Below are 15,383 nucleotides of genomic sequence, written 5' to 3' on the forward strand. Positions count from 1 at the left end.
TCCCATAGAGGGCTATGGTGAAAAAGGAAATATCCTCAGATGAAATCTGGAAAGAAGCTTTCTGAGAAACTGCTTAGTGTTCTGTGAATTCATCTCACAGCGTTACATCTGTATTTCGTGGATCTCTTTGCTACCTTATTTCTGTGGAGTCTGAGAACACATATTTCGGATCCCTTTGAAGACTATAGGGCCAAAGGAAATATCCTCTGATAACATAGAGAAAGAAGCTTTCTGAGAAACTTCTTTGTGTTCTGTGAAATCATCTCACAGAGTTACAGCTTTCCCCTCAAGAAGCCTTTCGCTAAGACAGTTCTTGTGGAATTGGCAAAGTGATATTTGGAAGCCCATAGAGGGCTATGGTGAAAAAGGAAATCTCCTCACATGAAATCTGGAAAGAAGCTTTCTGAGAAACTGCTTAGTGTTCTGTGAATTCATCTCACAGAGTTACATCTGTATTTCGTGGATCTCTTTGCTAGCCTTATTTCTGTGGAATCTGAGAACAGATATTTCGGATCCCTTTGAAGACTATAGGGCCAAAGGAAATATCCTCCGATAACAAAGAGAAAGAAGCTTTCTCAGAAACTTCTTTCTGTTCTGTGAAATCATCTCACAGAGTTACAGCTTTCCCCTCAAGAAGCCTTTCGCTACGACAGTTCTTGTGTAATTGGCAAAGAGATATTTGGAAGCCCATAGAGGGCTATGGTGAAAAAGGAAATATCCTCAGATGAAATCTGGAAAGAAGCTTTCTGAGAAACTGCTTAGTGTTCTGTGAATTCATCTCACACAGTTACATGTGTATTTCGTGGATCTCTTTGCTAGCCTTATTTCTGTGGAATCTGAGAAAAGATATTTCGCATCCCTATGAAGACTATAGGGCCAAAGGAAATATCCTCCGATAACAAAGAGAAATGAGCTTTCTGAGAAACTTCTTTGTGTTCTGTGAAATCATCTCACAGAGTTACAGCTTTCCCCTCAAGAAGCCTTTCGCTAAGACAGTTCTTGTGGAATTGGCAAAGAGATATTTGGAAGCCCCTATAGGGCTATGGTGAAAAAGGAAATATCCTCAGATGAAATCTGGAAAGAAACTTTCTGAGAAACTGCTTAGTGTTCTGTGAAATCATCTCACAGAGTTACAGCTTTCCCCTCAAGAAGCCTTTCGCTAAGACAGTTCTTGTGGAATTGGCAAAGTGATATTTGGAAGCCCATAGAGGGCTATGGTGAAAAAGGAAATATCCTCAGATGAAATCTGGAAAGAAGCTTTCTGAGAAACTGCTTAGTGTTCTGTTAACTCATCTCACAGCGTTACATCTGTATTTCGTGGATCTCTTTGCTAGCCTTATTTCTGTGGAGTCTGAGAACAGATATTTCGGATCCCTTTGAAGACTATAGGGCCAAAGGAAATATCCTCCGATAACAAAGAGAAAGAAGCTTTCTGAGAAACTTCTTTGTGTTCTGTGAAATCATCTCACAGAGTTACAGCTTTCCCCTCAAGAAGCCTTTCGCTAACACAGTTCTTGTGGAATTGGCAAAGTGATATTTGGAAGCCCATAGAGGGCTATGGTGAAAAAGGAAATCTCCTCACATGAAATCTGGAAAGAAGCTTTCTGAGAAACTGCTTAGTGTTCTGTGAATTCATCTCACAGAGTTACATCTGTATTTCGTGGATCTCTTTGCTAGCCTTATTTCTGTGGAATCTGAGAACAGATATTTCGGATCCCTTTGAAGACTATAGGGCCAAAGGAAATATCCTCCGTTAACAAAGAGAAAGAAGCTTTCTGAGAAACTTCTTTCTGTTCTGTGAAATCACCTCACAGAGTTACAGCTTTCCCCTCAAGAAGCCTTTCGCTAAGACAGTTCTTGTGGAATTGGCAAAGTGATATTTGGAAGCCCATAGAGGGCTATGGTGAAAAAGGAAATCTCCTCACATGAAATCTGGAAAGAAGCTTTCTGAGAAACTGCTTAGTGTTCTGTGAATTCATCTCACAGAGTTACATCTGTATTTCGTGGATCTCTTTGCTAGCCTTATTTCTGTGGAATCTGAGAAAAGATATTTCGCATCCCAATGAAGACTATAGGGCCAAAGGAAATATCCTCTGATAACAAAGAGAAAGAAGCTTTCTGAGAAACTTCTTTGTGTTCTGTGAAATCATCTCACAGAGTTACAGCTTTCCCCTCAAGAAGCCTTTCGCTAAGACAGTTCTTGTGGAATTGGCAAAGAGATATTTGGAAGCCCATAGAGGGCTATGGTGAAAAAGGAAATATCCTCAGATGAAATCTGGAAAGAAGCTTTCTGAGAAACTGCTTAGTGTTCTGTGAAATCATCTCACAGAGTTACAGCTTTCCCCTCAAGAAGCCTTTCGCTAAGACAGTTCTTGTGGAATTGGCAAAGTGATATTTGTAAGCCCATAGAGGGCTATGGTGAAAAAGGAAATATCCTCAGATGAAATCTGGAAAGAAGCTTTCTGAGAAACTGCTTAGTGTTCTGTGAAATCATCTCACAGCGTTACATCTGTATTTCGTGGATCTCTTTGCTAGCCTTATTTCTGTGGAGTCTGAGAACAGATATTTCGGTTCCCTTTGAAAACTATAGGGCCAAAGGAAATATCCTCCGATAACAAAGAGAAAGAAACTTTCTGAGAAACTTCTTTGTGTTCTGTGAAATCATCTCACAGAGTTACAGCTTTCCCCTCAAGAAGCCTTTCGCTAAGACAGTTCTTGTGGAATTGGCAAAGTGATATTTGGAAGCCCATAGAGGGCTATGGTGAAAACGGAAATATCCTCAGATGAAATCTGGAAAGAAGCTTTCTGAGAAACTGCTTAGTGTTCTGTGAATTCATCTCACAGAGTTACATCTGTATTTCGTGGATCTCTATGCTAGCCTTATTTCTGTGGAATCTGAGAACAGATATTTCGGATCCCTTTGAAGACTTTAGGGCCAAAGGAAATATCCTCCGATAACAAAGAGAAAGAAGCTTTCTCAGAAACTTCTTTCTGTTCTGTGAAATCATCTCACAGAGTTACAGCTTTCCCCTCAAGAAGCCTTTCGCTAAGACAGTTCTTGTGGAATTGGCAAAGTGATATTTGGAAGCCCATAGAGGGCTATGGTGAAAAAGGAAATATCCTCAGATGAAATCTGGAAAGAAGCTTTCTGAGAAACTGCTTAGTGTTCTGTGAATTCATCTCACAGAGTTACATCTGTATTTCGTGAATCTCTTTGCTAGCCTTATTTCTGTGTAATCTGAGAACACATATTTCGGATCCCTTTGAAGACTAAAAGGCCAAAGGAAATATCCTGCGATAACAAAGAGAAAGAAGCTTTCTGAGAAACTTCTTTGTGTTCTGTGAAATCATCTCATAGAGTTACAGCTTTCCCCTCAAGAAGCCTTTCGCTAGGACTGTTCTTGTGTAATTGGCAAAGAGATATTTGGAAGCCCATAGAGGGCTATGGTGAAAAAGGAAATATCCTCAGATGAAATCTGGAAAGAAGCTTTCTGAGAAACTGCTTAGTGTTCTGTGAATTCATCTCACAGAGTTACATCTGTATTTCGTGAATCTCTTTGCTAGCCTTATTTCTGTGTAATCTGAGAACAGATATTTCGGATCCCTTTGAAGACTATAGGGCCAAAGGAAATATCCTCCGACAACAAAGAGAAAGAAGCTTTCTGAGAAACTTCTTTGTGTTCTGTGAAATCATCTCACAGAGTTACAGCTTTCCCCTCAAGAAGCCTTTCGCTAAGACAGTTCTTGTGGAATTGGCAACGTGATATTTGGAAGCCCTTAGAGGGGTATGGTGAAAAAGGAAATATCCTCAGATGAAATCTGGAAAGAAGCTTTCTGAGAAACTGCTTAGTGTTCTGTGAATTCATCTCACAGAGTTATATCTGTATATCGTGAATCTCTTTGCTAGCCTTATTTCTGTGTAATCTGAGAACAGATATTTCGGATCCCTTTGAAGACTATAGGGCCAAAGGAAATATCCTCCGATAACAAAGAGAAAGAAGCTTTCTCAGAAACTTCTTTGTGTTCTGTGAAATCATCTCACAGAGTTACAGCTTTCCCCTCAAGAAGCCTTTCGCTAAGACAGTTTCTGTGGAATTGGCAAAGTGATATTTGGAAGCCCATAGAGGGCTTTGGTGAAAAAGGAAATATCCTCAGATGAAATCTGGAAAGAAGCTTTCTGAGAAACTGCTTAGTTTTCTGTGAATTCATCTCACAGAGTTACATCTGTATTTCGTGGATCTCTTTGCTAGCCTTATTTCTGTGGAATCTGAGAACAGATATTTCGGATCCCTTTGAAGAATATAGGGCCAAAGGAAATATCCTCCGTTAACAAAGAGAAAGAAGCATTCTGAGAAACTTCTTTCTGTTCTGTGAAATCATCTCACAGAGTTACAGCTTTCCCCTCAAGAAGCCTTTCGCTAAGACAGTTCTTGTGGAATTGGCAAAGTGATATTTGGAAGCCCATAGAGGGCTATGGTGAAAAAGGAAATCTCCTCACATGAAATCTGGAAAGAAGCTTTCTGAGAAACTGCTTAGTGTTCTGTGAATTCATCTCACAGAGTTACATCTGTATTTCGTGGATCTCTTTGCTAGCCTTATTTCTGTGTAATCTGAGAACAGATATTTCGGATCCCTTTGAAGACTATAGGGCCAAAGGAAATATCCTCCGATAACAAAGAGAAAGAAGCTTTCTGAGAAACTTCTTTGTGTTCTGTGAAATCATCTCACAGAGTTACAGCTTTCCCCTCAAGAAGCCTTTCGCTACGACAGTTCTTGTGGAATTGGCAAAGAGATATTTGGAAGCCCATAGAGGGCTATTGTGAAAAAGGAAATATCCTCAGATGAAATCTGGAAAGAAGCTTTCTGAAAAACTGCTTAGTGTTCTGTGAATTCATCTCACAGAGTTACATCTGTATTTCGTGAATCTCTGTGCTAGCCTTATGTCTGTGTAATCGGAGAACAGATATTTCGGATCCCTTTGAAGACTATAGAGCCAAAGTAAATATCCTGCGATAACAAAGAGAAAGAAGCTTTCTGAGAAACTTCTTTGTGTTCTGTGAAATCATCTCATAGAGTTACAGCTTTCCCCTCAAGAAGCCTTTCGCTAGGACAGTTCTTGTGTAATTGGCAAAGAGATATTTGGAAGCCCATAGAGGGCTATGGTGAAAAAGGAAATATCCTCAGATGAAATCTGGAAAGAAGCTTTCTGAGAAACTGCTTAGTGTTCTGTGAATTCATCTCACAGAGTTACATCTGTATTTCGTGAATCTCTTTGCTAGCCTTATTTCTGTGGAATCTGAGAACAGATATTTCGGATCCCTTTGAAGACTATAGGGCCAAAGGAAATATCCTCCGTTAACAAAGAGAAAGAAGCTTTCTGAGAAACTTCTTTCTGTTCTGTGAAATCACCTCACAGAGTTACAGCTTTCCCCTCAAGAAGCCTTTCGCTAAGACAGTTCTTGTGGAATTGGCAAAGTGATATTTGGAAGCCCATAGAGGGCTATGGTGAAAAAGGAAATATCCTCAGATGAAATCTGGAAAGAAGCTTTCTGAGAAACTGCTTAGTGTTCTGTGAATTCATCTCACAGAGTTACATGTGTATTTCGTGGATCTCTTTGCTAGCCTTATTTCTGTGGAATCTGAGAAAAGATATTTCGCATCCCTATGAAGACTATAGGGCCAAAGGAAATATCCTCCGATAACAAAGAGAAAGAAGCTTTCTGAGAAACTTCTTTGTGTTCTGTGAAATCATCTCACAGAGTTACAGCTTTCCCCTCAAGAAGCCTTTCGCTAAGACAGTTCTTGTGGAATTGTCAAAGAGATATTTGGAAGCCCCTAGAGGGCTATGGTGAAAAAGGAAATATCCTCAGATGAAATCTGGAAGGAAGCTTTCTGAGAAACTGCTTAGTGTTCTGTGAAATCATCTCACAGAGTTACAGCTTTCCCCTCAAGAAGCCTTTCGCTAAGACAGTTCTTGTGGAATTGGCAAAGTGATATTTGGAAGCCCATAGAGGGCTATGGTGAAAAAGGAAATATCCTCAGATGAAATCTGGAAAGAAGCTTTCTGAGAAACTGCTTAGTGTTCTGTGAATTCATCTCACAGCGTTACATCTGTATTTCTTGGATCTCTTTGCTAGCCTTATTTCTGTGGAGTCTGAGAACAGATATTTCGGATCCCTTTGAAGACTATAGGGCCAAAGGAAATATCCTCCGATAACAAAGAGAAAGAAGCTTTCTGAGAAACTTCTTTGTGTTCTGTGAAATCATCTCACAGAGTTACAGCTTTCCCCTCAAGAAGCCTTTCGCTAAGACAGTTCTTGTGGAATTGGCAAAGTGATATTTGGAAGCCCATAGAGGGCTATGGTGAAAAAGGAAATATCCTCAGATGAAATCTGGAAAGAAGCTTTCTGAGAAACTGCTTAGTGTTCTGTGAATTCATCTCACAGAGTTACATCTGTATTTCGTGGATCTCTTTGCTAGCCTTATTTCTGTGGAATCTGAGAACAGATATTTCGGATCCCTTTGAAGACTATAGGGCCAAAGGAAATATCCTCCGATAACAAAGAGAAAGAAGCTTTCTCAGAAACTTCTTTCTGTTCTGTGAAATCATCTCACAGAGTTACAGCTTTCCCCTCAAGAAGCCTTTCGCTAAGTCAGTTCTTGTGGAATTGGCAAAGTGATATTTGGAAGCCCATAGAGGGCTATGGTGAAAAAGGAAATCTCCTCACATGAAATCTGGAAAGAAGCTTTCTGAGAAACTGCTTAGTGTTCTGTGAATTCATCTCACAGAGTTACATGTGTATTTCGTGGATCTCTTTGCTAGCCTTATTTCTGTGGAATCTGAGAAAAGATATTTCGCAGCCCTATGAAGACTATAGGGCCAAAGGAAATATCCTCCGATAACAAAGAGAAAGAAGCTTTCTGAGAAACTTCTTTGTGTTCTGTGAAATCATCTCACAGAGTTACAGCTTTCCCCTCAAGAAGCCTTTCGCTAAGACAGTTCTTGTGGAATTGGCAAAGAGATATTTGGAAGCCCCTAGAGGGCTATGGTGAAAAAGGAAATATCCTCAGATGAAATCTGGAAAGAAGCTTTCTGAGAAACTGCTTAGTGTTCTGTGAAATCATCTCACAGAGTTACAGCTTTCCCCTCAAGAAGCCTTTCGCTAAGACAGTTCTTGTGGAATTGGCAAAGTGATATTTGGAAGCCCATAGAGGGCTATGGTGAAAAAGGAAATATCCTCAGATGAAATCTGGAAAGAAGCTTTCTGAGAAACTGCTTAGTGTTCTGTGAATTCATCTCACAGCGTTACATCTGTATTTCGTGGATCTCTTTGCTAGCCTTATTTCTGTGGAGTCTGAGAACAGATATTTCGGATCCCTTTGAAGACTATAGGGCCAAAGGAAATATCCTCCGATAACAAAGAGAAAGAAGCTTTCTGAGAAACTTCTTTGTGTTCTGTGAAATCATCTCACAGAGTTACAGCTTTCCCCTCAAGAAGCCTTTCGCTAAGACAGTTCTTGTGGAATTGGCAAAGTGATATTTGGAAGCCCATAGAGGGCTATGGTGAAAAAGGAAATATCCTCAGATGAAATCTGGAAAGAAGCTTTCTGAGAAACTGCTTAGTGTTCTGTGAATTCATCTCACAGAATTACATCTGTATTTCGTGGATCTCTTTGCTAGCCTTATTTCTGTGGAATCTGAGAACAGATATTTCGGATCCCTTTGAAGACTTTAGGGCCAAAGGAAATATCCTCCGATAAAAAAGAGAAAGAAGCTTTCTCAGAAACTTCTTTGTGTTCTGTGAAATCATCTCACAGAGTTACAGCTTTCCCCTCAAGAAGCCTTTCGCTAAGACAGTTCTTGTGGAATTGGCAAAGTGATATTTGGAAGCCCATAGAGGGCTATGGTGAAAAAGGAAATCTCCTCACATGAAATCTGGAAAGAAGCTTTCTGAGAAACTGCTTAGTGTTCTGTGAATTCATCTCACAGAGTTACATCTGTATTTCGTGGATCTCTTTGCTAGCCTTATTTCTGTGTAATCTGAGAACAGATATTTCGGATCCCTTTGAAGACTATAGGGCCAAAGGAAATATCCTCCGATAACAAAGAGAAAGAAGCTTTCTGAGAAACTTCTTTGTGTTCTGTGAAATCATCTCACAGAGTTACAGCTTTCCCCTCAAGAAGCCTTTCGCTACGACAGTTCTTGTGTAATTGGCAAAGAGATATTTGGAAGCCCATAGAGGGCTATGGTGAAAAAGGAAATATCCTCAGATGAAATCTGGAAAGAAGCTTTCTGAGAAACTGCTTAGTGTTCTGTGAATTCATCTCACAGAGTTACATGTGTATTTCGTGGATCTCTTTGCTAGCCTTATTTCTGTGGAATCTGAGAAAAGATATTTCGCATCCCTATGAAGACTATAGGGCCAAAGGAAATATCCTCCGATAACAAAGAGAAAGAAGCTTTCTGAGAAACTTCTTTGTTTTCTGTGAAATCATCTCACAGAGTTACAGCTTTCCCCTCAAGAAGCCTTTCGCTAAGACAGTTCTTGTGGAATTGTCAAAGAGATATTTGGAAGCCCCTAGAGGGCTATGGTGAAAAAGGAAATATCCTCAGATGAAATCTGGAAAGAAGCTTTCTGAGAAACTGCTTAGTGTTCTGTGAATTCATCTCACAGAGTTACATCTGTATTTCGTGAATCTCTTTGCTAGCCTTATTTTTGTGTAATCTGAGAACAGATATTTCGGATCCCTTTGAAGACTATAGGGCCAAAGGAAATATCCTCCGATAACAAAGAGAAAGAAGCTTTCTGAGAAACTTCTTTGTGTTCTGTGAAATCATCTCACAGAGTTACAGCTTTCCCCTCAAGAAGCCTTTCGCTAAGACAGTTCTTGTGGAATTGGCAACGTGATATTTGGAAGCCCTTAGAGGGCTATGGTGAAAAAGGAAATATCCTCAGATGAAATCTGGAAAGAAGCTTTCTGAGAAACTGCTTAGTGTTCTGTGAATTCATCTCACAGAGTTATATCTGTATATCGTGAATCTCTTTGCTAGCCTTATTTCTGTGTAATCTGAGAACAGATATTTCGGATCCCTTTGAAGACTATAGGGCCAAAGGAAATATCCTCCGATAACAAAGAGAAAGAAGCTTTCTGAGAAACTTCTTTGTGTTCTGTGAAATCATCTCACAGAGTTACAGCTTTCCCCTCAAGAAGCCTTTCGCTAAGACAGTTCTGGTGGAATTGGCAAAGTGATATTTGGAAGCCCATAGAGGGCTATGGTGAAAAAGGAAATATCCTCAGATGAAATCTGGAAAGAAGCTTTCTGAGAAACTGCTTAGTGTTCTGTGAATTCATCTCACAGAGTTACATCTGTATTTCGTGGATCTCTTTGCTAGCCTTATTTCTGTGGAATCTGAGAACAGATATTTCGGATCCCTTTGAAGACTATAGGGCCAAAGGAAATATCCTCCGATAACAAAGAGAAAGAAGCTTTCTCAGAAACTTCTTTCTGTTTTGTGAAATCATCTCACAGAGTTACAGCTTTCCCCTCAAGAAGCCTTTCGCTACGACAGTTCTTGTGTAATTGGCAAAGAGATATTTGGAAGCCCATAGAGGGCTATGGTGAAAAAGGAAATATCCTCAGATGAAATCTGGAAAGAAGCTTTCTGAGAAACTGCTTAGTGTTCTGTGAATTCATCTCACAGAGTTACATCTGTATTTCGTGAATCTCTGTGCTAGCCTTATTTCTGTGTAATCTGAGAACAGATATTTCGGATCCGTTTGAAGACTATAGAGCCAAAGGCAATATCCTGCGATAACAAAGAGAAAGAAGCTTTCTGAGAAACTTCTTTGTGTTCTGTGAAATCATCTCATAGAGTTACAGCTTTCCCCTCAAGAAGCCTTTCGCTAGGACAGTTCTTGTGTAATTGGCAAAGAGATATTTGGAAGCCCATAGAGGGCTATGGTGAAAAAGGAAATATCCTCAGATGAAATCTGGAAAGAAGCTTTCTGAGAAACTGCTTAGTGTTCTGTGAATTCATCTCACAGAGTTACATCTGTATTTCGTGAATCTCTTTGCTAGCCTTATTTCTGTGGAATCTGAGAACAGATATTTCGGATCCCTTTGAAGACTATAGGGCCAAAGGAAATATCCTCCGTTAACAAAGAGAAAGAAGCTTTCTGAGAAACTTCTTTCTGTTCTGTGAAATCACCTCACAGAGTTACAGCTTTCCCCTCAAGAAGCCTTTCGCTAAGACAGTTCTTGTGGAATTGGCAAAGTGATATTTGGAAGCCCATAGAGGGCTATGGTGAAAAAGGAAATATCCTCAGATGAAATCTGGAAAGAAGCTTTCTGAGAAACTGCTTAGTGTTCTGTGAATTCATCTCACAGAGTTACATGTGTATTTCGTGGATCTCTGTGCTAGCCTTATTTCTGTGTAATCTGAGAAAAGATATTTCGCATCCCTATGAAGACTATAGGGCCAAAGGAAATATCCTCCGATAACAAAGAGAAAGAAGCTTTCTGAGAAACTTCTTTGTGTTCTGTGAAATCATCTCACAGAGTTACAGCTTTCCCCTCAAGAAGCCTTTCGCTAAGACAGTTCTTGTGTAATTGGCAAAGAGATATTTGGAAGCCCATAGAGGGCTATGGTGAAAAAGGAAATATCCTCAGATGAAATCTGGAAAGAAGCTTTCTGAGAAACTGCTTAGTGTTCTGTGAATTCATCTCACAGAGTTACATCTGTATTTCGTGAATCTCTGTGCTAGCCTTATTTCTGTGTAATCTGAGAACAGATATTTCGGATCCCTTTGAAGACTATAGGGCCAAAGGAAATATCCTGCGATAACAAAGAGAAAGAAGCTTTCTGAGAAACTTCTTTGTGTTCTGTGAAATCATCTCATAGAGTTACAGCTTTCCCCTCAAGAAGCCTTTCGCTAGGACAGTTCTTGTGTAATTGGCAAAGAGATATTTGGAAGCCAATAGAGGGCTATGGTTAAAAAGGAAATATCCTCAGATGAAATCTGGAAAGAAGCTTTCTGAGAAACTGCTTAGTGTTCTGTGAATTCATCTCACAGAGTTACATCTGTATTTCGTGAATCTCTTTGCTAGCCTTATTTCTGTGTAATCTGAGAACAGATATTTCGGATCCCTTTGAAGACTATAGGGCCAAAGGAAATATCCTCCGATAACAAAGAGAAAGAAGCTTTCTGAGAAACTTCTTTGTGTTCTGTGAAATCATCTCACAGAGTTACAGCTTTCCCCTCAAGAAGCCTTTCGCTAAGACAGTTCTTGTGGAATTGGCAACGTGATATTTGGAAGCCCATAGAGGGCTATGGTGAAAAAGGAAATATCCTCAGATGAAATCTGGAAAGAAGCTTTCTGAGAAACTGCTTAGTGTTCTGTGAATTCATCTCACAGAGTTATATCTGTATATCGTGAATCTCTTTGCTAGCCTTATTTCTGTGTAATCTGAGAACCGATATTTCGGATCCCTTTGAAGACTATAGGGCCAAAGGAAATATCCTCCGATAACAAAGAGAAAGAAGCTTTCTGAGAAACTTCTTTGTGTTCTGTGAAATCATCTCACAGAGTTACAGCTTTCCCCTCAAGAAGCCTTTCGCTAAGACAGTTCCTGTGGAATTGGCAAAGTGATATTTGGAAGCCCATAGAGGGCTATGGTGAAATAGGAAATATCCTCAGATGAAATCTGGAAAGAATCTTTCTGAGAAACTGCTTAGTGTTCTGTAAATTCATCTCACAGAGTTACATCTGTATTTCGTGGATCTCTTTGCTAGCCTTATTTCTGTGGAATCTGAGAACAGATATTTCGGATCCCTTTGAAGACTATAGGGCCAAAGGAAATATCCTCCGTTAACAAAGAGAAAGAAGCATTCTGAGAAACTTCTTTGTGTTCTGTGAAATCATCTCACAGAGATACAGCTTTCCCCTCAAGAAGCCTTTCGCTAAGACAGTTCTTGTGGAATTGGCAACGTGATATTTGGAAGTCCATACAGGGCTATGGTGAAAAAGGAAATATCCTCAGATGAAATCTGGAAAGAAGCTTTCTGAGAAACTGCTTAGTGTTCTGTGAATTCATCTCACAGAGTTACATGTGTATTTCGTGGATCTCTTTGCTAGCCTTATTTCTGTGGAATCTGAGAAAAGATATTTCGCATCCCTATGAAGACTATAGGGCCAAAGGAAATATCCACCGATATCAAAGAGAAAGAAGCTTTCTGAGAAACTTCTTTGTGTTCTGTGAAATCATCTCACAGAGTTACAGCTTTCCCCTCAAGAAGCCTTTCGCTAAGACAGTTCTTGTTGAATTGGCAAAGAGATATTTGGAAGCCCATAGAGGGCTATGGTGAAAAAGGAAATATCCTCAGATGAAATCTGGAAAGAAGCTTTCTGAGAAACTGCTTAGTGTTCTGTGAAATCATCTCACAGAGTTACAGCTTTCCCCTCAAGAAGCCTTTCGCTAAGACAGTTCTTGTGGAATTGGCAAAGTGATATTTGGAAGCCCATAGAGGGCTATGGTGAAAAAGGAAATCTCCTCACATGAAATCTGGAAAGAAGCTTTCTGAGAAACTGCATAGTGTTCTGTGAATTCATCTCACAGCGTTACATCTGTATTTCGTGGATCTCTTTGCTAGCCTTATTTCTGTGGAGTCTGAGAACAGATATTTCGGATCCCTTTGAAGACTATAGGGCCAAAGGAAATATCCTCCGATAACATAGAGAAAGAAGCTTTCTGAGAAACTGCTTTGTGTTCTGTGAAATCATCTCACAGAGTTACAGCTTTCCCCTCAAGAAGCCTTTCGCTAAGACAGTTCTTGTGGAATTGGCAAAGTGATATTTGGAAGCCCATAGAGGGCTATGGTGAAAAAGGAAATCTCCTCACATGAAATCTGGAAAGAAGCTTTCTGAGAAACTGCTTAGTGTTCTGTGAATTCATCTCACAGAGTTACATCTGTATTTCGTGGATCTCTTCGCTAGCCTTATTTCTGTGTAATCTGAGAACAGATATTTCGGATCCCTTTGAAGACTATAGGGCCAAAGGAAATATCCTCCGATAACAAAGAGAAAGAAGCTTTCTGAGAAACTTCTTTGTGTTCTGTGAAATCATCTCACAGAGTTACAGCTTTCCCCTCAAGAAGCCTTTCGCTACGACAGTTCTTGTGTAATTGGCAAAGAGATATTTGGAAGCCCATAGAGGGCTATGGTGAAAAAGGAAATATCCTCAGATGAAATCTGGAAAGAAGCTTTCTGAGAAACTGCTTAGTGTTCTGTGAATTCATCTCACAGAGTTACATCTGTATTTCGGGAATCTCTGTGCTAGCCTTATTTCTGTGTAATCTGAGAACAGATATTTCGGATCCCTTTGAAGACTATAGGGCCAAAGGAAATATCCTGCGATAACAAAGAGAAAGAAGCTTTCTGAGAAACTTCTTTGTGTTCTGTGAAATCATCTCATAGAGTTACAGCTTTCCCCTCAAGAAGCCTTTCGCTAGGACAGTTCTTGTGTAATTGGCAAAGAGATATTTGGAAGCCAATAGAGGGCTATTGTTAAAAAGGAAATATCCTCAGATGAAATCTGGAAAGAAGCTTTCTGAGAAACTGCTTAGTGTTCTGTGAATTCATCTCACAGAGTTACATCTGTATTTCGTGAATCTCTTTGCTAGCCTTATTTCTGTGTAATCTGAGAACAGATATTTCGGATCCCTTTGAAGACTATAGGGCCAAAGGAAATATCCTCCGATAACAAAGAGAAAGAAGCTTTCTGAGAAACTTCTTTGTGTTCTGTGAAATCATCTCACAGAGTTACAGCTTTCCCCTCAAGAAGCCTTTCGCTAAGACAGTTCTTGTGGAATTGGCAACGTGATATTTGGAAGCCCATAGAGGGCTATGGTGAAAAAGGAAATATCCTCAGATGAAATCTGGAAAGAAGCTTTCTGAGAAACTGCTTAGTGTTCTGTGAATTCATCTCACAGAGTTATATCTGTATATCGTGAATCTCTTTGCTAGCCTTATTTCTGTGTAATCTGAGAACAGATATTTCGGATCCCTTTGAAGACTATAGGGCCAAAGGAAATATCCTCCGATAACAAAGAGAAAGAAGCTTTCTGAGAAACTTCTTTGTGTTCTGTGAAATCATCTCACAGAGTTACAGCTTTCCCCTCAAGAAGCCTTTCGCTCAGACAGTTCTTGTGGAATTGGCAAAGAGATATTTGGAAGCCCATAGAGGGCTATGGTGAAAAAGGAAATATCCCCAGATGAAATCTGGAAAGAAGCTTTCTGAGAAACTGCTTAGTGTTCTGTGAAATCATCTCACAGAGTTACAGCTTTCCCCTCAAGAAGCCTTTCGCTAAGACAGTTCTTGTGGAATTGGCAAAGTGATATTTGGAAGCCCATAGAGGGCTATGGTGAAAAAGGAAATATCCTCAGATGAAATCTGGAAAGAAGCTTTCTGAGAAACTGCATAGTGTTCTGTGAATTCATCTCACAGCGTTACATCTGTATTTCGTGGATCTCTTTGCTAGCCTTATTTCTGTGGAGTCTGAGAACAGATATTTCGGATCCCTTTGAAGACTATAGGGCCAAAGGAAATATCCTCCGATAACATAGAGAAAGAAGCTTTCTTAGAAACTGCTTTGTGTTCTGTGAAATCATCTCACAGAGTTACAGCTTTCCCCTCAAGAAGCCTTTCGCTAAGACAGTTCTTGTGGAATTGGCAAAGTAATATTTGGAAGCCCATAGAGGCCTATGGTGAAAAAGGAAATATCCTCAGATGAAATCTGGAAAGAAGCTTTCTGAGAAACTGCTTAGTGTTCTGTGAATTCATCTCACAGAGTTACATCTGTATTTCGTGGATCTCTTTGCTAGCCTTATTTATGTGGAATCTGAGAACAGATATTTCGGATCCCTTTGAAGACTATAGGGCGAAAGGAAATATCCTCCGATAACAAAGAGAAAGAAGCTTTCTGAGAAACTTCTTTCTGTTCTGTGAAATCTTCTCACAGAGTTACAGTTTTCCCCTCCAAAAGCCTTTCGCTAAGACAGTTCTTGTGGAATTGGCAAAGTGATATTTGGAAGCCCATAGAGGGCTATGGTGAAAAAGGAAATCTCCTCAGATGAAATCTGGATAGAAGCTTTCTGAGAAACTGCTTAGTGTTCTGTGAATTCATCTCACAGAGTTACATGTGTATTTCGTGGATCTCTTTGCTAGCCTTATTTCTGTGGAATCTGAGAACAGATATTTCGGATCCCTTTGAAGACTATAGGGCCAAAGGAAATATCCTCCGATAAAAAAGAGAAAGAAGCTTTCTGAGAAACTTCTTTCTGTTCTGTGAAATCATCTCACAGAGTTACAGCTTTCCCCTC

The sequence above is a fragment of the Macaca nemestrina genome, chromosome 1 (assembly GCF_043159975.1).
Source record: "Macaca nemestrina isolate mMacNem1 chromosome 1, mMacNem.hap1, whole genome shotgun sequence".
Classification (NCBI taxonomy): Eukaryota; Metazoa; Chordata; class Mammalia; order Primates; family Cercopithecidae; genus Macaca; species Macaca nemestrina.